General features: G+C 48.2%; 12 non-coding genes across 12 annotated transcripts; all 12 read left to right on the top strand.

Moving 5' to 3' along the window:
* The first annotated feature begins 66 nt into the window (after window positions 1-66).
* On the top strand, window positions 67-139 carry trnav-aac (transfer RNA valine (anticodon AAC)). Its single transcript has one exon. It is a non-coding gene; the product is annotated as a tRNA-Val (tRNA).
* Window positions 140-522: 383 nt separating this feature from the next.
* Window positions 523-595, top strand: trnav-uac (transfer RNA valine (anticodon UAC)). The gene has a single exon. It is a non-coding gene; the product is annotated as a tRNA-Val (tRNA).
* A 505-nt stretch (window positions 596-1,100) lies between these two features.
* Window positions 1,101-1,173, top strand: trnav-aac (transfer RNA valine (anticodon AAC)). The gene has a single exon. It is a non-coding gene; the product is annotated as a tRNA-Val (tRNA).
* A 383-nt stretch (window positions 1,174-1,556) lies between these two features.
* trnav-uac (transfer RNA valine (anticodon UAC)) lies at window positions 1,557-1,629 on the top strand. Its single transcript has one exon. It is a non-coding gene; the product is annotated as a tRNA-Val (tRNA).
* Window positions 1,630-3,978: 2,349 nt separating this feature from the next.
* Window positions 3,979-4,051, top strand: trnav-aac (transfer RNA valine (anticodon AAC)). The gene has a single exon. It is a non-coding gene; the product is annotated as a tRNA-Val (tRNA).
* Window positions 4,052-4,434: 383 nt separating this feature from the next.
* Window positions 4,435-4,507, top strand: trnav-uac (transfer RNA valine (anticodon UAC)). The gene has a single exon. It is a non-coding gene; the product is annotated as a tRNA-Val (tRNA).
* A 495-nt stretch (window positions 4,508-5,002) lies between these two features.
* On the top strand, window positions 5,003-5,075 carry trnav-aac (transfer RNA valine (anticodon AAC)). Its single transcript has one exon. It is a non-coding gene; the product is annotated as a tRNA-Val (tRNA).
* Window positions 5,076-5,457: 382 nt separating this feature from the next.
* Window positions 5,458-5,530, top strand: trnav-uac (transfer RNA valine (anticodon UAC)). Its single transcript has one exon. It is a non-coding gene; the product is annotated as a tRNA-Val (tRNA).
* A 497-nt stretch (window positions 5,531-6,027) lies between these two features.
* On the top strand, window positions 6,028-6,100 carry trnav-aac (transfer RNA valine (anticodon AAC)). The gene has a single exon. It is a non-coding gene; the product is annotated as a tRNA-Val (tRNA).
* Window positions 6,101-6,470: 370 nt separating this feature from the next.
* trnav-uac (transfer RNA valine (anticodon UAC)) lies at window positions 6,471-6,543 on the top strand. Its single transcript has one exon. It is a non-coding gene; the product is annotated as a tRNA-Val (tRNA).
* A 499-nt stretch (window positions 6,544-7,042) lies between these two features.
* Window positions 7,043-7,115, top strand: trnav-aac (transfer RNA valine (anticodon AAC)). Its single transcript has one exon. It is a non-coding gene; the product is annotated as a tRNA-Val (tRNA).
* A 370-nt stretch (window positions 7,116-7,485) lies between these two features.
* trnav-uac (transfer RNA valine (anticodon UAC)) lies at window positions 7,486-7,558 on the top strand. Its single transcript has one exon. It is a non-coding gene; the product is annotated as a tRNA-Val (tRNA).
* The last annotated feature ends 11,476 nt before the right edge of the window (window positions 7,559-19,034 follow it).

Here is a 19,034-nt window from a genome sequence, read left to right as displayed (position 1 = left end):
GTGTGTCCTCGTTTTGTGTGTGCGTGTGTGTGCGTGCACTGAGTTTCTGTTGTTTGCCTATAAGAAGTTTCCGTAGTGTAGTGGTTATCACGTTCGCCTAACACGCTAAAGGTCCCCGGTTCGAGACCGGGCGGAAACATGGTTCCTTTTATCAGCTTGCGATCATCTCGTAAATACTTGATGCATTATCGACAGTCATGAGTTCATTGGAGTTGGTTTGTCGTTCTTTGAAGCGGTAAGTTAGCTTCCCTGGTGCCACATGTTCGGTCGTTTCGCTGGCTTCTGTAGAGCTTGGCAAGGGTCCAATCAGGTCAAAAACATGCAGGGCAGGGAGGCCTGAGGTCCAGGATTGGGAAAGGTTGCTTTAGACAATCTCCTTTGTTGCTAGCTTGCTGAAGCAGGGTATCAACTAGTTCATGAGCCGAAATGCCCATGTTACGTTATAAATGTGTGTCCTTGTTCTGTTTCCTTGTTACTGTGTGTTTGTGAGTGCACTGGGTTTCTGTCTCTCGGGTGTTGGCAGTTTCCGTAGTGTAGTGGTTATCACGTTCGCTTTACACGCGAAAGGTCCCCGGTTCGAGACCGGGCGGAAACTTCCGCTTCTCTCCTCAGTTTTCATTCAATTGCGATCCCCTCCAAAGTAGCTTGTGTCCCATGTCGTCCCAATGTCCCAAGAAGTCCCATGATTCATTGGAGTTGACATGTCACGGGCCAAGGACCTTTGTTACTTCTAAGACCTTTAGACCAGTCGTTCGCCATCCTGGTCCCACCTGCCCTGCCCCTGCATGTTTGAAATGTTTCCCTCTTCCAACATACCTGATTCAAATGAAGGGAGTCGTTATCTGTCTTTGCTGAGTTTGATAACGACTCATTAGTTTAAACCAGGTGTGTCAGAAGAGGAAAACATCTCAAGCATGCTGGCCTGAGGACAAGGGTTGAGAACCACTGCCTTAGACCATCTCAGTGCTTGCTGACTTGTTGATGAACCACATCAACTAGTTCATGAGCCAAAATGCCCATTTGACATTGTAAAGGTGTGTCCTCGTTTTGTGTGTGCGTGTGTGTGCGTGCACTGAGTTTCTGTTGTTTGCCTATAAGAAGTTTCCGTAGTGTAGTGGTTATCACGTTCGCCTAACACGCGAAAGGTCCCCGGTTCGAGACCGGGCGGAAACATGGTTCCTTTTATCAGCTTGCGATCATCTCGTAAATACTTGATGCATTATCGACAGTCATGAGTTCATTGGAGTTGGTTTGTCGTTCTTTGAAGCGGTAAGTTAGCTTCCCTGGTGCCACATGTTCGGTCGTTTCGCTGGCTTCTGTAGAGCTTGGCAAGGGTCCAATCAGGTCAAAAACATGCAGGGCAGGGAGGCCTGAGGTCCAGGATTGGGAAAGGTTGCTTTAGACAATCTCCTTTGTTGCTAGCTTGCTGAAGCAGGGTATCAACTAGTTCATGAGCCGAAATGCCCATGTTACGTTATAAATGTGTGTCCTTGTTCTGTTTCCTTGTTACTGTGTGTATGTGAGTGCACTGGGTTTCTGTCTCTCGGGTGTTGGCAGTTTCCGTAGTGTAGTGGTTATCACGTTCGCTTTACACGCGAAAGGTCCCCGGTTCGAGACCGGGCGGAAACTTCTGCTTCTCTCCTCAGTTTTCATTCAATTGCGATCCCCTCCAAAGTAGCTTGTGTCCCATGTCGTCCCAATGTCCCAAGAAGTCCCATGATTCATTGGAGTTGACATGTCGTTCTTTGAAATGGGAAGTCAGCTACCCTTGTGCCACTTGTGCGGATTCGCCTTTAAGCCATTCCGTTGTTTCCAACAGTGATTAGAATCCCGTTCGTAAACATTACAATGCATGTCATGGGCCAAGGACCTTTGTTACTTCTAAGACCTTTAGACCAGTCCATCGCCATCCTGGTCCCACCTGCCCTGCCCTGCCCCTGCATGTTTGAAATGTTTCCCTCTTCCAACATACCTGATTCAAATGAAGGGAGTCGTTATCTGTCTTTGCTGAGTTTGATAACGACTCATTAGTTTAAACCAGGGCCCCGTTCGTCGTAAGGGTTGAAGCTAAGTTAATCAATTGTCCCTTTAGCCCGTTAACATTAGCGAGATGAGTGAGAATAGCAAATATCGGTTCGTCAACGGCTGATCCGCATCCAAATCATGTGGTTAATTTCAATCAGGCTAAACTTATCAGGGAAATTGCACGTGCACGTCCTACTTCAAAAGGCAGGAAAGGTCGATCACCAAAACCGTGATTTTCTAACGGAATGATGGCGGAAAAAACGAAAGAGAGAGCGGTGATAGGCTATTCTCGCCATCCGAGCAAAACTATTATAATGAGTCACTATAAGACAATAAGCATACATTATCATGGCTAAGTCAAACACCGCCACCGCTGCCAGAGCAAGACAAGCAGCTTGGCAAAAAATTGCCAATAAGCTAAATGCGAAAGTTTTGAGGAAATGTATAGGCTCATTTTAAGTGCCTCATTACATTTACATTTACATTACATTTAGTCATTTAGCAGACGCTCTTATCCAGAGCGACTTACAGTAAGTACAGGGACATTCTCCCCGAGGCAAGTAGGGTGAAGTGCCTTGCCCAAGGACATAACGTCATCTGGCACGGCCGGGAATCGAACTGGCAACCTTCTGATTACAAGCCCGCTTCCCTAACCGCTCAGCCACCTGACTCCCATGACACCCTCTCATTACCCCAATCAATCAGATCACATTTCTTTAAATGTGCCTGCTGGTATAGGCTTAATGGACTATTAATAATCGAATGAGATCTTGCTAGCGAAAATAATGATCTCAACTCTTTCAGAATAAGTAGGCTAGATAAAAACAAGGCCAAAGAGTATCTAATTGATACGAATTCATAGACAATTATGAGGATATACTGCGCTTATATCATGTAGGCCTACTATACATGTGCATTTAGGCCTATGTGTAAATCCCTCTTTGATTTAATTGACTGGGAGATGGCCAGGGAATATGATGAATTGATTCATCAGCTGGTTAAGCGCCAAGTACACTTTTCTTACAGCAACGCATGCTGCGGCTTTACCAATGTTTTCTGCATCGCCTATACTGTATAAAAATGTAGCCTATAGCCTACCTGACGCAAAAAACCTCAAGGCTATGCAGTCTGAAGAACAGTTAAAGTTTCAAGTAGCTTTATTGTCAATTTCTTCACATGTCAAGACATAAAAAGGAATCGATATGACGTTTCCCACTCTCCCACAGTGAAACATATAAAAAGCACAGGCACAACAGATAAGACAAGACATTTCGTAAAACATAGCGTTACATATTCACATACAGCAGCATAAGCTCATAATAAAGCATAAAGCTTGCTGCGGCGTGTGATATTTGCAATGTACGGCAATGTAGAAGGTCTTGCAAATAAATGAGTTCTTGTCGGCTGAATCGATATCGCTCAAACAAGAACTCATCCGTGTGAAATAAACGATCTTGGCAATCGCGAAGAACACTATTGGTATGGAAAGCTAATCGAACTAAAATATAGCTCCTTGGTCAACTGGGTCTCTCAAAAAGGGAGCTGCCATGTTATTTTCCGGGGGTGTGGCAAGCTTATCCAGCTACACTTACGTTAGCCTGCTCTGGAGCAGGTTAGTGCTAATTGATATGTTACTATGGTGATTTATCGAAAGTTGCTTCCACGAACCAAAAAGAGGGGCGTTTTTTATCTTAGCCTGAAAATTAGCTCGCTAAACTGCTTAGCGAGCTACGACGAATACCCCCCAGGTGTGTTAGAAGAGGAAAACATCTCAAGCATGCTGGCCTGAGGACAAGGGTTGAGAACCACTGCCTTAGACCATCTCAGTGCTTGCTGACTTGTTGATGAACCACATCAACTAGTTCATGAGCCAAAATGCCCATTTGACATTGTAAAGGTGTGTCCTCGTTTTGTGTGTGCGTGCACTGAGTTTCTGTTGTTTGCCTATAAGAAGTTTCCGTAGTGTAGTGGTTATCACGTTCGCCTAACACGCGAAAGGTCCCCGGTTCGAGACCGGGCGGAAACATGGTTCCTTTTATCAGCTTGCGATCATCTCGTAAATACTTGATGCATTATCGACAGTCATGAGTTCGTTGGAGTTGGTTTGTCGTTCTTTGAAGCGGTAAGTTAGCTTCCCTGGTGCCACATGTTCGGTCGTTTCGCTGGCTTCTGTAGAGCTTGGCAAGGGTCCAATCAGGTCAAAAACATGCAGGGCAGGGAGGCCTGAGGTCCAGGATTGGGAAAGGTTGCTTTAGACAATCTCCTTTGTTGCTAGCTTGCTGAAGCAGGGTATCAACTAGTTCATGAGCCGAAATGCCCATGTTACGTTATAAATGTGTGTCCTTGTTCTGTTTCCTTGTTACTGTGTGTTTGTGAGTGCACTGGGTTTCTGTCTCTCGGGTGTTGGCAGTTTCCGTAGTGTAGTGGTTATCACGTTCGCTTTACACGCGAAAGGTCCCCGGTTCGAGACCGGGCGGAAACTTCCGCTTCTCTCCTCAGTTTTCATTCAATTGCGATCCCCTCCAAAGTAGCTTGTGTCCCATGTCGTCCCAATGTCCCAAGAAGTCCCATGATTCATTGGAGTTGACATGTCACGGGCCAAGGACCTTTGTTACTTCTAAGACCTTTAGACCAGTCGTTCGCCATCCTGGTCCCACCTGCCCTGCCCCTGCATGTTTGAAATGTTTCCCTCTTCCAACATACCTGATTCAAATGAAGGGAGTCGTTATCTGTCTTTGCTGAGTTTGATAACGACTCATTAGTTTAAACCAGGTGTGTTAGAAGAGGAAAACATCTCAAGCATGCTGGCCTGAGGACAAGGGTTGAGAACCACTGCCTTAGACCATCTCAGTGCTTGCTGACTTGTTGATGAACCACATCAACTAGTTCATGAGCCAAAATGCCCATTTGACATTGTAAAGGTGTGTCCTCGTTTTGTGTGTGCGTGCACTGAGTTTCTGTTGTTTGCCTATAAGAAGTTTCCGTAGTGTAGTGGTTATCACGTTCGCCTAACACGCGAAAGGTCCCCGGTTCGAGACCGGGCGGAAACATGGTTCCTTTTATCAGCTTGCGATCATCTCGTAAATACTTGATGCATTATCGACAGTCATGAGTTCATTGGAGTTGGTTTGTCGTTCTTTGAACCTTAAGTTAGCTTCCCTGGTGCCACATGTTCGGTCGTTTCGCTGGCTTCTGTAGAGCTTGGCAAGGGTCCAATCAGGTCAAAAACATGCAGGGCAGGGAGGCCTGAGGTCCAGGATTGGGAAAGGTTGCTTTAGACAATCTCCTTTGTTGCTAGCTTGCTGAAGCAGGGTATCAACTAGTTCATGAGCCGAAATGCCCATGTTACGTTATAAATGTGTGTCCTTGTTCTGTTTCCTTGTTACTGTGTGTTTGTGAGTGCACTGGGTTTCTGTCTCTCGGGTGTTGGCAGTTTCCGTAGTGTAGTGGTTATCACGTTCGCTTTACACGCGAAAGTTCCCCGGTTCGAGACCGGGCGGAAACTTCCGCTTCTCTCCTCAGTTTTCATTCAATTGCGATCCCCTCCAAAGTAGCTTGTGTCCCATGTCGTCCCAAGAAGTCCCATGATTCATTGGAGTTGACATGTCACGGGCCAAGGACCTTTGTTACTTCTAAGACCTTTAGACCAGTCGTTCGCCATCCTGGTCCCACCTGCCCTGCCCCTGCATGTTTGAAATGTTTCCCTCTTCCAACATACCTGATTCAAATGAAGGGAGTCGTTATCTGTCTTTGCTGAGTTTGATAACGACTCATTAGTTTAAACCAGGTGTGTCAGAAGAGGAAAACATCTCAAGCATGCTGGCCTGAGGACAAGGGTTGAGAACCACTGCCTTAGACCATCTCAGTGCTTGCTGACTTGTTGATGAACCACATCAACTAGTTCATGAGCCAAAATGCCCATTTGACATTGTAAAGGTGTGTCCTCGTTTTGTGTGTGCGTGTGTGTGCGTGCACTGAGTGTCTGTTTTTTGCCTATAAGAAGTTTCCGTAGTGTAGTGTTTATCACGTTCGCCTAACACGCGAAAGGTCCCCGGTTCGAGACCGGGCGGAAACATGGTTCCTTTTATCAGCTTGCGATCATCTCGTAAATACTTGATGCATTATCGACAGTCATGAGTTCATTGGAGTTGGTTTGTCGTTCTTTGAAGCGGTAAGTTAGCTTCCCTGGTGCCACATGTTCGGTCGTTTCGCTGGCTTCTGTAGAGCTTGGCAAGGGTCCAATCAGGTCAAAAACATGCAGGGCAGGGAGGCCTGAGGTCCAGGATTGGGAAAGGTTGCTTTAGACAATCTCCTTTGTTGCTAGCTTGCTGAAGCAGGGTATCAACTAGTTCATGAGCCGAAATGCCCATGTTACGTTATAAATGTGTGTCCTTGTTACTGTGTGTTTGTGAGTGCACTGGGTTTCTGTCTCTCGGGTGTTGGCAGTTTCCGTAGTGTAGTGGTTATCACGTTCGCTTTACACGCGAAAGGTCCCCGGTTCGAGACCGGGCGGAAACTTCCGCTTCTCTCCTCAGTTTTCATTCAATTGCGATCCCCTCCAAAGTAGCTTGTGTCCCATGTCGTCCCAATGTCCCAAGAAGTCCCATGATTCATTGGAGTTGACATGTCACGGGCCAAGGACCTTTGTTACTTCTAAGACCTTTAGACCAGTCGTTCGCCATCCTGGTCCCACCTGCCCTGCCCCTGCATGTTTGAAATGTTTCCCTCTTCCAACATACCTGATTCAAATGAAGGGAGTCGTTATCTGTCTTTGCTGAGTTTGATAACGACTCATTAGTTTAAACCAGGTGTGTCAGAAGAGGAAAACATCTCAAGCATGCTGGCCTGAGGACAAGGGTTGAGAACCACTGCCTTAGACCATCTCAGTGCTTGCTGACTTGTTGATGAACCACATCAACTAGTTCATGAGCCAAAATGCCCATTTGACATTGTAAAGGTGTGTCCTCGTTTTGTGTGTGTGTGCGTGCACTGAGTTTCTGTTGTTTGCCTATAAGAAGTTTCCGTAGTGTAGTGGTTATCACGTTCGCCTAACACGCGAAAGGTCCCCGGTTCGAGACCGGGCGGAAACATGGTTCCTTTTATCAGCTTGCGATCATCTCGTAAATACTTGATGCATTATCGACAGTCATGAGTTCATTGGAGTTGGTTTGTCGTTCTTTGAAGCGGTAAGTTAGCTTCCCTGGTGCCACATGTTCGGTCGTTTCGCTGGCTTCTGTAGAGCTTGGCAAGGGTCCAATCAGGTCAAAAACATGCAGGGCAGGGAGGCCTGAGGTCCAGGATTGGGAAAGGTTGCTTTAGACAATCTCCTTTGTTGCTAGCTTGCTGAAGCAGGGTATCAACTAGTTCATGAGCCGAAATGCCCATGTTACGTTATAAATGTGTGTCCTTGTTACTGTGTGTTTGTGAGTGCACTGGGTTTCTGTCTCTCGGGTGTTGGCAGTTTCCGTAGTGTAGTGGTTATCACGTTCGCTTTACACGCGAAAGGTCCCCGGTTCGAGACCGGGCGGAAACTTCCGCTTCTCTCCTCAGTTTTCATTCAATTGCGATCCCCTCCAAAGTGGCTTGTGTCCCATGTCGTCCCAATGTCCCAAGAAGTCCTATGATTCATTGGAGTTGACATGTCACGGGCCAAGGACCTTTGTTACTTCTAAGACCTTTAGACCAGTCGTTCGCCATCCTGGTCCCACCTGCCCTGCCCCTGCATGTTTGAAATGTTTCCCTCTTCCAACATACCTGATTCAAATGAAGGGAGTCGTTATCTGTCTTTGCTGAGTTTGATAACGACTCATTAGTTTAAACCAGGTGTGTCAGAAGAGGAAAACATCTCAAGCATGCTGGCCTGAGGACAAGGGTTGAGAACCACTGCCTTAGACCATCTCAGTGCTTGCTGACTTGTTGATGAACCACATCAACTAGTTCATGAGCCAAAATGCCCATTTGACATTGTAAAGGTGTGTCCTCGTTTTGTGTGTGTGTGCGTGCACTGAGTTTCTGTTGTTTGCCTATAAGAAGTTTCCGTAGTGTAGTGGTTATCACGTTCGCCTAACACGCGAAAGGTCCCCGGTTCGAGACTAAAGAATGTATAATACATTACAACACATATTTTAGAACTGTAATCACCAGCTGCATATCAGGCACGACACTAACTATGATCCCAGTTATTAATATGTGTGGCATTTTAATCACTGAATGCATCACGGGCACTGTGCACGAGTGAATATAACAACAGGATTTATGAAGGAGGCATGTCTTAAAGAATATATTGTGCTTATTAAAGTTATGCATTGTGCTTATTAAAGTTATGAACTTAGAAGTGTGCCCAGGCTTAAACATTGGGTCTCACACTGAGTGTGGGAAGCAGGCTGTTCTTTGTGTCTCTATCTCTTCATTTTCAGAAACAACCTTGAAACCGGGTGGAGACGGCACCCGAGCAGGTGGGACGCGGAGGCAAGAACAACTCCCTGATGCACGAGAGAACAAGCTCAACCCTTTTTTGATACTTGTGTTTTCAATTCCATTGTATATGATATGCTGGGGCAGGGAAAGATAGCCAGTTGGACTTCGTGAACCAGCCCAAACTCTGTTGCGGGTAGGGAAACGTAGACAGCCCCAGAGCTCTGTACTTGTTGATTTCCAACTGCTGCATTAAAGCTGAGATTATCGGACCTCTGTGACTCCAGACCACTCTTTCTAGAACACAGATTTGTGTCATAGAATACCATCATTACTTATTGGAATAGACACAAAGATTTTGAATCCTTCAAGACCGGGCGGAAACATGGTTCCTTTTATCAGCTTGCGATCATCTCGTAAATACTTGATGCATTATCGACAGTCATGAGTTCATTGGAGTTGGTTTGTCGTTCTTTGAAGCGGTAAGTTAGCTTCCCTGGTGCCACATGTTCGGTCGTTTCGCTGGCTTCTGTAGAGCTTGGCAAGGGTCCAATCAGGTCAAAAACATGCAGGGCAGGGAGGCCTGAGGTCCAGGATTGGGAAAGGTTGCTTTAGACAATCTCCTTTGTTGCTAGCTTGCTGAAGCAGGGTATCAACTAGTTCATGAGCCGAAATGCCCATGTTACGTTATAAATGTGTGTCCTTGTTCTGTTTCCTTGTTACTGTGTGTTTGTGAGTGCACTGGGTTTCTGTCTCTCGGGTGTTGGCAGTTTCCGTAGTGTAGTGGTCAGTAGATTTGTGTCATAGAATACCATCATTACTTATTGGAATAGACACAAAGATTTTGAATCCTTCAACTGGTGACCCCGACGCTGAAAAGAGGGAGTCCAGAGGGTTCCGGCCCGACCGACGGATCGGGGGAGAGACCCATACACCGGTGCGAGGAGACAGACGTAATCGTCAGAGGCCTCAACATAAAAAAAGGTAAGCAGACACCTGTTAATTCAAAGTACTGCTATTCGGAACTGAGAACCAAATTTAGACGATTACTATGTTTCATCGTACCTAGTCAAACCAACAGTGGTGGGAAATCAACCGTTTTTGTGTTTTGTCTTGTCCAAGGGGAGGTTAGAGTCCTCTCCAGGGGTTAGAGTCCCTAAATTCGTTGTCTTGTCCAAGGGGAGGTTAGAGTCCTCTCCAGGGGTTAGAGTCCCTAAACTCGTTGTCTTGTCCAAGGGGAGGTTAGAGTCCTCTCCAGGGGTTAGAGTCCCTAAACTCGTTGTCTTGTCCAAGGGGAGGTTAGAGTCCTCTCCAGGGGTTAGAGTCCCTAAATTCGTTGTCTTGTCCAAGGGGAGGTTAGAGTCCTCTCCAGGGGTTAGAGTCCCTAAACTCGTTGTCTTGTCCAAGGGGAGGTTAGAGTCCTCTCCAGGGGTTAGAGTCCCTAAACTCGTTGTCTTGTCCAAGGGGAGGTTAGAGTCCTCTCCAGGGGTTAGAGTCCCTAAATTCGTTGTCTTGTCCAAGGGGAGGTTAGAGTCCTCTCCAGGGGTTAGAGTCCCTAAACTCGTTGTCTTGTCCAAGGGGAGGTTAGAGTCCTCTCCAGGGGTTAGAGTCCCTAAACTCGTTGTCTTGTCCAAGGGGAGGTTAGAGTCCTCTCCAGGGGTTAGAGTCCCTAAACTCGTTGTCTTGTCCAAGGGGAGGTTAGAGTCCTCTCCAGGGGTTAGAGTCCCTAAATTCGTTGTCTTGTCCAAGGGGAGGTTAGAGTCCTCTCCAGGGGTTAGAGTCCCTAAACTCGTTGTCCTTGTCCAAGGGGAGGTTAGAGTCCTCTCCAGGGGTTAGAGTCCCTTAACTCGTTGTCTTGTCCAAGGGGAGGTTAGAGTCCTCTCCAGGGGTTAGAGTCCCTAAATTCGTTGTCTTGTCCAAGGGGAGGTTAGAGTCCTCTCCAGGGGTTAGAGTCCCTAAACTCGTTGTCTTGTCCAAGGGGAGGTTAGAGTCCTCTCCAGGGGTTAGAGTCCCTAAATTCGTTGTCTTGTCCAAGGGGAGGTTAGAGTCCTCTCCAGGGGTTAGAGTCCCTAAATTCGTTGTCTTGTCCAAGGGGAGGTTAGAGTCCTCTCCAGGGGTTAGAGTCCCTAAACTCGTTGTCTTGTCCAAGGGGAGGTTAGAGTCCTCTCCAGGGGTTAGAGTCCCTAAACTCGTTGTCTTGTCCAAGGGGAGGTTAGAGTCCTCTCCAGGGGTTAGAGTCCCTAAACTCGTTGTCTTGTCCAAGGGGAGGTTAGAGTCCTCTCCAGGGGTTAGAGTCCCTAAATTCGTTGTCTTTGTCCAGAGGGAGGTTAGAGTCCTCTCCAAGGGTTAGAATCTCTGAATACTGTCTATTTGTGTGGAGTCAGATTGAGTGTAATAAAAATAGAGAGGAGTGTGGTGTGTCTTTTCTTTGTCCTCTCCGGTACAAGAGGGTTACAGAATTGAATTGATGTGAAAAAGTAATAATTGTGTGGAGTCGGGTTGAGTTGAACGGTATTTTAAACAGATCTGTCGTTCTTTAAAAAATAAAATAAAAATAAAAGATCCACTAGGTGTCCTCCAAGGACCATAATTGTCTTCAGTGCAAAATCTAACAAGTTGTCAAATTGTTAAATCACTCACTTTTATCAATCTCGTGCTTTCTTCTTTTACCAAGGGTATACATAAATTAGAGGAAATGTCAGATAAACGTCAAACCCTTTGTTTCCAATATGACATAGCGGTCGCTCAAATAATAAGTGGCACGGAGAAAGATAAACGTAAACAAGTACGTGCCGAGTATGACGAGTTCTGGAAACGACATTTGATACTAAATAACTGGGATGAAGGGGACCGTATGTGCTTAAAACGGATAATGATTGAAAGTGAGGCAGCGGCCATAAAAGCAAAGAAAGCACTCGGAACATGCCCGAGTGGTATTTTCAAAAAAGGAAAATGGAAAAAAGAATGTGATGAATGGGAGAATGGCAGGCGACTGTGTCATAATTTGGGTGTAGCCATATCTTCCGTAAATTATAATTACGAGGGAAACAAATGTCGCGAAGATGAGGTTAAAACAGTCCCCATAGAATTACCACCGGCTCCGTACGCCCCTAGACTGTACCCTTCACTTCCAAAAAAAGCCACCGCCCCACCTCCGTACTCGCATCAAATGCCGGTGTATAGAGTCCACAGCGGTCAGTTAGATATGGAGGAAGTGGCAGATGCGGGAACCGAAAGTTTGGGGGCAGCAAGTGTACGTTCCAGCTCACCACTCGTTGGCCGTAGGACAGGGTCACTGGACCGTGCCGGCCCCTCGCATCACAGCCCTGCGGAGGATGCCTTCTGTAAACGCGCTCGCAGAAACCACGACATCGGCGGCTCGTTTTCAAATTTAGCTGAATTAACGGAGATCAGTGCTCGTAGACGTAGGGAGGAAATACAAATTAGAGAGGACCTGATGGCAATGGAAAAAACTTATTCAGAGGGAAAGGCACGAGACAGGTTTTTTGAGAGGGCGGGGATGGAAGGAGAAAACCAGGCGAGGGAGGGGGATGTGAGCACGACACCGACTACTTACGGCGCTACAATGTCAGGCTCGATTACCTTGGCTGACCTAAAACCCATACCCACAGAACACACCCCCGGCGACATGACGAGACATACGAGATCGGGGGCACAATATACTGGGAGGCAATTTCCCTTAATGGCAGCACCAGGCGGAGGCATGCGCTACAAACCATGGGCGTTTCAGGACACATCAAACATAGCTGAGGCAATGCCTCCAACAGAGGAAGGGGGGCGGAAGTGGATGCGCAAACTAGCCCAATTAACTCAGGGGATGACGCTCGCGGTGGGAGATTGGAGACAGCTCATGGGCAGACAGACCACGGGGTGGGATTTGGAACAGATTGAACGAGCCGCTGATATAACTAACACCGCAGACCAAACCCCATTCAATCAGGTGTCAGCCTGTGTGGGAGATGCTATGGATCTCAAATGGCCCCAACCAGTCACCGCACTGCACACCATCTTATTCAAATTCGACCCAGATACCAGTCCGTTTAAATTCCTGTCCGAGTGCAAGGAAGAGTGGACCCAAGCCACTGGCGTACATCCAGATAGGGACCCCTCACACACACAGGTCTATCGAGCGGCGGTTTTGGCAGGTTGCCCAGACAAGGTTAAAGCGCGTATGATTGAAAACCCGGATATGGCAGGAGCCCGCCCGGCCATATGGGAAAACCACCTGGTACATCACCTAAAACAATCTAAAACTATAGCGGACAAAAAAAGGGAGCGGGTAAGGACATAGAGGTCCAGCTCCTCAAACTCCAACTAGAGGAGGCACGTAAAGCAGCGGGCCAGGCGTCGAAAAACAAACGCTCAGATGGTAATCAGATGGTGCAGCAACATCCGGCGGTAGTGACAGGTCCTCCCATGCTCCCGGCAGATAATTTATATCCTTTAGATCATCCACAGACATATTCAGCAGTGGTAGGTGCTATGTCTCAGCCCCACCCAGGTTACCAGCAGGGGCCCTGGGGACCCCCTGGTGGACAGTGGCAGGACAGGGGTCGGGGTAGAGCAAGGGGAAGGGGTGGACCGGGGAGATCCATGGGATGCTTTGTCTGCGGACAGATGGACCACTGGCTGCGTGACTGTCCAAACGGTGGTCAGGGACAGTCTCAAATGGGGGGTCAGGCTCCTCCCGGATATGGGCGAGGGCAGCGAGGTCTTCATCAAGCACCTTTTGCCGGAGCCGCTCCACAGGGAGGGTTCAGAGGCGGTAGAGGGGGTCCACCTCGGGGGCAGTACCCGGTCAGGTGTCCAGATGACCACTGGATCCCGGGTGAGGGCTATCCTGATGCATGAGGGGGCCCGAAGAGCCCTAACGAGCAGGGGCTGGCAGACCCCCTGCTCTCCGTAACTGTGGGTGGAGACTCTCTGTCATTTCTAGTGGACACTGGCGCACGATACTCCACATTGTCCAAGCCAGTGCCCAGGAACTTGGTCTCAACCGCGACAGTGGAACTTATGGGTTTTTCTGGGACTCCTCAACGCCTGCCTCTCACTAAGCCGCTACCTATCAAGGTGGCTAATCAAACATTGTTACACTCTTTTGTCCAGTCACCGGCATGTCCAGTCAATCTCCTGGGTCGAGATATTCTGACTTTGGTGGGGGCTTCAATACTCTGTTCTGCGGATGGGGTCAGAGTGACATTTCCGAATGGACACACGGTCAATTGCTCCGTTGATGGGTTGACGTCGGCCTCTCAGATGTTACTTACCTCCCACCGTGAGGAAACGCCCGCTGACATTTACTGGGGTGCTCTGTCCGCGGAGACGGTTAACCATGGTGGCCTACTATCCACTTACTGGGAGTGGTGCCCTTGGATTGATTTGATTGATGCTTATCATACATTGAATGACCCCTGGCATGTCACTCTGTTCTATGATAGGGTCGGGGATGAGACATACAAACAAGCATTTTTTGACTCCTTATTAGACACCACCGCAGCAGTCACATTCCAACATATCTATGTAGGCAACAAGGGAGTGGCAGCGGACGTCACTCTACCATCGGAAACGGCCGCGTGGTACAAAATGTCTGACGAATCGGTTCCACATCTCTCATTGGCATTGCAAGCTAACCATCAGGCTAAAGAATTAGGACCAATGGTTAAATACGGCATGTCTCTTCCGGATTGGCAGGACACCCAAATTCCGGCAGTACAGTGGTCTAAAACCGGTAGTATGTATAGAATCGCCATTGCAGCCTCAGATGATATTATCATGCAACACCGCCAGCTGTCTCGCTCACACGGTAGGGAAAAAACAGATCACGAGGACACCGCCGCCATGTTAGCTACCTTGCCAACGGCCCTGTGGTCCACAGGGGCCACAGACGTTGGTCACTGTCACTCAGTAACACCTATTACATTCACATTTGACTGCCCCTTTCCATACTACATTGACCATCGCCAATACCGACACAAACCAGAGGCAGAGGCAGGCGTGGCTGACACAATATCCGGTCTGTTAAAAGTAGGGGTTTTGGTTCCATCTGCCTCTCGGTGGAATACACCCATTCTCCCCGTCCCCAAACCAGGCACCGACAAATACAGGATGACTCATGACCTACGACGCATCAATCGAATTGTTACCACCCCAACAGTCTCTGTTCCAAACCCCTACACCTGTATGGCGGCGGTAGGCCCTCAACATCAGTGGTTTTCATGTATTGATTTGGCCAATGCGTTCTTCTGTCTCCCCCTGGCAGAGCATCTTCGCCACATTTTCGCATTTACATTTCAAGGCCGTAAATACGAGTACACTGTTCTCCCCCAGGGTTTCGTTTTATCGCCGGGCGTGTTCAATCAGGAGCTACGCAAACTTTTGCAGGATGTGCCACTACCGGACGGGGTGGTTTTACTTCAGTATGTGGACGATTTATTATTGGCGGCCACCACGCCCCTCAGCTGCCTGAATGCCACTCAGACTGTTCTGCGTCATTTGTTCAATTGCGGGTTCAAAGTCTCAAAGTCCAAACTCCAGTGTTGCCGTCGGTCTGTCACTTTCTTGGGACGTGTTATATCGGGGGAAGGATCAGGAGTGTCCGCTGCGCATCGTTCGGCGATTCTTCAGCATGACAAACCTCGCACGGTCAAGGACATGCTGTCATTTTTGGGGTTGACAGGTTTCAGTCGACAGTATGTCCCCGGGTACGTGGACAGCACAGCCCCCTTACGCACCATCATTAATGCACAAGGCATGCGCAACCTAAACAATGTCCTGACATGGGACATTCCGGCCGAGGAAGCTTTTATCAAATTGAAACAGGATCTCGCCCGCGCGGCTGAACTGGCGCTTCCGGACTACACATTGCCTTTTTATTTGGATGTTTCTGAAACCACCCTATCGGCGAATGGGGTGTTGTTTCAGAAAAAAGAGGGTGGCAGGAGAGTACTGCTATATCTCAGCGCAATGTTTGACAACACAGAGAAACGACAGCCATTATGCACAAAACATGCGGCAGGAGTAGCAAAACTACTTCAAAAATCGGCTCACATAGTCATGGGCCACCCAATCACGGTACTGACGTCGCACGGAGTTATGGCCTACATCAATTCAAACATGTTCACATTAACAACAAACAGGCGCATCAGGATCGACAATGTATTAGGGGCACCAAATGTAACATACACACATGAAGGGATCAATATGGCAGAGGGAATGACAGGGGGAGAAGGTGACAGTCATGTATGTGAACACAGGGTGCAAAAAGAGGTCAAGGTCCGACCGGATCTAAGTGCAACACCATTGGCAGAAGCAGAAGAGGTACTGTTCACAGATGGGTGTTGTTACAGACATCCGGAGGAAGGGTTAAAAGCTGCATGGGCAGTAGTCAGACAGACAGGAGAAGGGTTTGAAGAAGTCGAATCAGGACGGGTGGTAGGTAAGGAGTCAGCACAGCTGGCTGAACTAACAGCCATGATTAAGGCTCTCGAAGGAGCCGAGGGCAAAACTGTAAATATTTTCTCCGACTCAGCATATGTAGTGGGCGCACTCCATGTGGAACTGAGTCAGTGGCTGCGGGCGGGGTTCTTGACAACCACGGGTACACCCATTAGACATGAAAAACAAATGAGACAATTGGCCAAAGCCGTCCTAAAACCAGCTCAAGTAGCAGTAATGAAATGTAAAGGACATGACGGGTCTAAAACTAAGGTGGCCCTGGGGAATGAAGCAGCAGACGAAGCGGCCAAGAAAGCTGCTGGTTATCTCCCTATGTATATAATGGTTTCACAGGAGATGAAACCGGATTTGATGACACAGGTAATCGAGGCTCAAGAGGCCGTCTCCCCACAGGAAAAAGAGGTGTGGAGACAAAGAGGAGCACAAAAAGCTCCCTGTCCGGTGACAGGGGCGGTGGAAGGTCAGACCCTTCTATGGAGGGGCCCGGACGGGCGCCCAGCTCTGCCGGCAGGTATGCGACAGGGCATATTTAAACAGAGTCATGGGTTAGAACACGCAGGATATAAAGAGATGATGGTGCGTCTTACACATTGGTGGCACCCTCATCTACCAGCTATGGTGGCTAACTATGTGGCTGAATGTCGGGTGTGTCAGGAGTATAATGTAAGACCAACTCTGAAACCACATCAAGGAATGTTTCCACTACCAAAAACCCCAGGTCAGGAAATAGTCATTGATTACACCGACATGATAAACTCAGTACGTGGTCATCGCTACCTTCTCGTGGCGGTGGATGGGTACACAGGATGGCCTGAGGCTGTCCCCACAAAACATGAGGATGCAAAATCTGTATGTAAATTTTTGACTAACAATTATATTCCGTTCCATGGGTTCCCAAAACGAATCAGGTCAGACAATGGGTCACACTTCAAAAACAAACATCTCCAATTGGTAGAACAAAGTCTGGGGTTGGTGCACGCGTTTGGGGCAGTGTATCACCCCCAGTCACAGGGAAAGGTTGAACGCATGAATCGAAATCTGAAATGCAAGTTGGCCAAAATCTGTGCAACAACTAACATGAATTGGGTAGATGCTCTCCCTATTGCCCTAGCAGCTATCAGGAGTTCAGTGAACACCTCTACAGGATTCACCCCATATGAACTTCTGACGGGGCGACAGTTTCCGGGACCGGGAGCTGGGCTGGACCTACTGGAGGCGGAGGGTGAGTTGGCGCATCAACCATACTATGATCAGCTGTCTGCTCTGGTATCATCCTTCTCCAAACAGGTACAGGAGAAACGGGGGACAGCACAGGATCCAGTCAAGGCCTTCACTGCTGACTGGGTGTGGGTGAAAGCCATTAAGAGAAAGTGGACAGAACCTCGGTGGACAGGACCGTTCAAGGTCATCGAGAGAACCTCGCACGCCCTAAGGGTGCTGGGAAAAGGGAGTACGTGGTACCACTGGAGCATGTGTTCTGCTGCTCCAGAACCCAGTCGTACGTTGCAGGAGTTGGTGGAGAAGGGCCAAGGGGGCCAGTGAACTGTTTGCTATTTGCTACGAATGTGAGAGTCCGGAAAAGAGGGTTACGACGAGGTCAAGAGTAATACTGCTTGATCACACTAGAGTTGTACTGGACTAAGACAGTTTTCGCTATTTCGCTTAAGAGTGTGTTTTATCAATATCAACATGAAGTGTGTTACAGGGTTAGCCTGGCTGGGATTGCTTAGCTTAGTCATAGGCTTGCAAGTGTATTATTTTTTGTATTTACCACAACAGTTGGAGAGACGGGCAAGACAGAACAATCCACCGGAGGTATGCCTGACTGCCTATCAGGGCATCGAATTGAACTACACCAGGGGGAGTGCCACCACATTCACCTTTGACCTCTGCCGCGTCATCAAGTGTAACGGTCAGAACAGTTTATGGAGGGGGTATGACCTTTACCTATGCTCACAACCATATGTCCATACCCGTTGCGCGCAGGGGCGACTCATCCATGAACAGTGGTGCCCGGCGTGGGGTTTTGTGGTCAAATATACGGGTCCCCACTGGACCCCGGGAGCAGACAAATATTGGGAAAACGTCACATTCAGTCGTTTGGGGGGAGGGGGCACGACGGAGTCCAACCCAGTGCAGTTAACTCTTAAACATCTCCCTAAAGGCCCATACGGCTTAGGGGGCACGAGTGAGGGGAAGGACACTGTGTACTTGATCTTAGGGGTAGAACAACCTGGGGGGGACACCATGGGCATGATTAAAATTAATATACTTGATCCCGTTATTCGACCGGACAACTCCACTACTAAACCAATTTTAATACATCAAATGACTGGTATCCACTCCGTCGACTACTCCCAACTTAGTACCTCGGACGTTATCATGTTGGCTACCGGAGGAGTGGGGCAGAACCTGTGGCTGGGGTGGTTGACGGCAACGGCAAAAGAAAACCACATGGCCGACTGTGTGGCTTGTTCAGTTGGGCGCCCCATTTTATACAGTGAACCGGCACCCCTCTTACCACAAACAGACAAACCAGGGTTTAGATGCATGATAGAACTACTGTCTGGGATAGAATCTCTCAATTGTAATCAGCTCAGTAAGATCTTCCCACCCATATCTAATTACACCCGTCCTCCACCATTTAGGCCGGGGCCTCACCTACTGATTTGCTTCTCCCGAAACAGTTCTGCTAGTGCCACTCGGGCGGTGGGGACAATCCCTAGAGACAGGTGTAACAAAACTTATACCATGAACATCATTAAATACACCCTGTCCTGGGCACGCACGGATTTATATTGGTCCTGTGGGGGAAGTTCTCTGTTGCCCAGGCTACCAATAGGATGGTGGGGTCGATGTGCACTCGTTCGCCTGGCAACACCGGTTTTCTTCCTAGGTCATAAACAAAGTAATACAGTGTCCGCTAGGCAGCGCAGGAGCACCAATTTCGATCTAACCAAGGATGGCCTTACGTACATAGACTCTATTGGAATTCCCCGGGGGGTTCCCGACGAATTTAAATTGGCTGACCAAATCGCCGCAGGTTTCGAAAACATACCTTTGTTGAGTGCTCTGTTTCCCATCACCCCAAACAAAAATGTAGACCGTATTAATTATGT

This window comes from Osmerus mordax (genome assembly GCF_038355195.1).
Source record: "Osmerus mordax isolate fOsmMor3 chromosome 1 unlocalized genomic scaffold, fOsmMor3.pri SUPER_1_unloc_1, whole genome shotgun sequence".
Classification (NCBI taxonomy): domain Eukaryota; kingdom Metazoa; phylum Chordata; class Actinopteri; order Osmeriformes; family Osmeridae; genus Osmerus; species Osmerus mordax.
The sequence above is the reverse complement of the archived record's forward strand: the minus strand, read 5'-3'. Positions and strand labels throughout refer to the sequence as shown.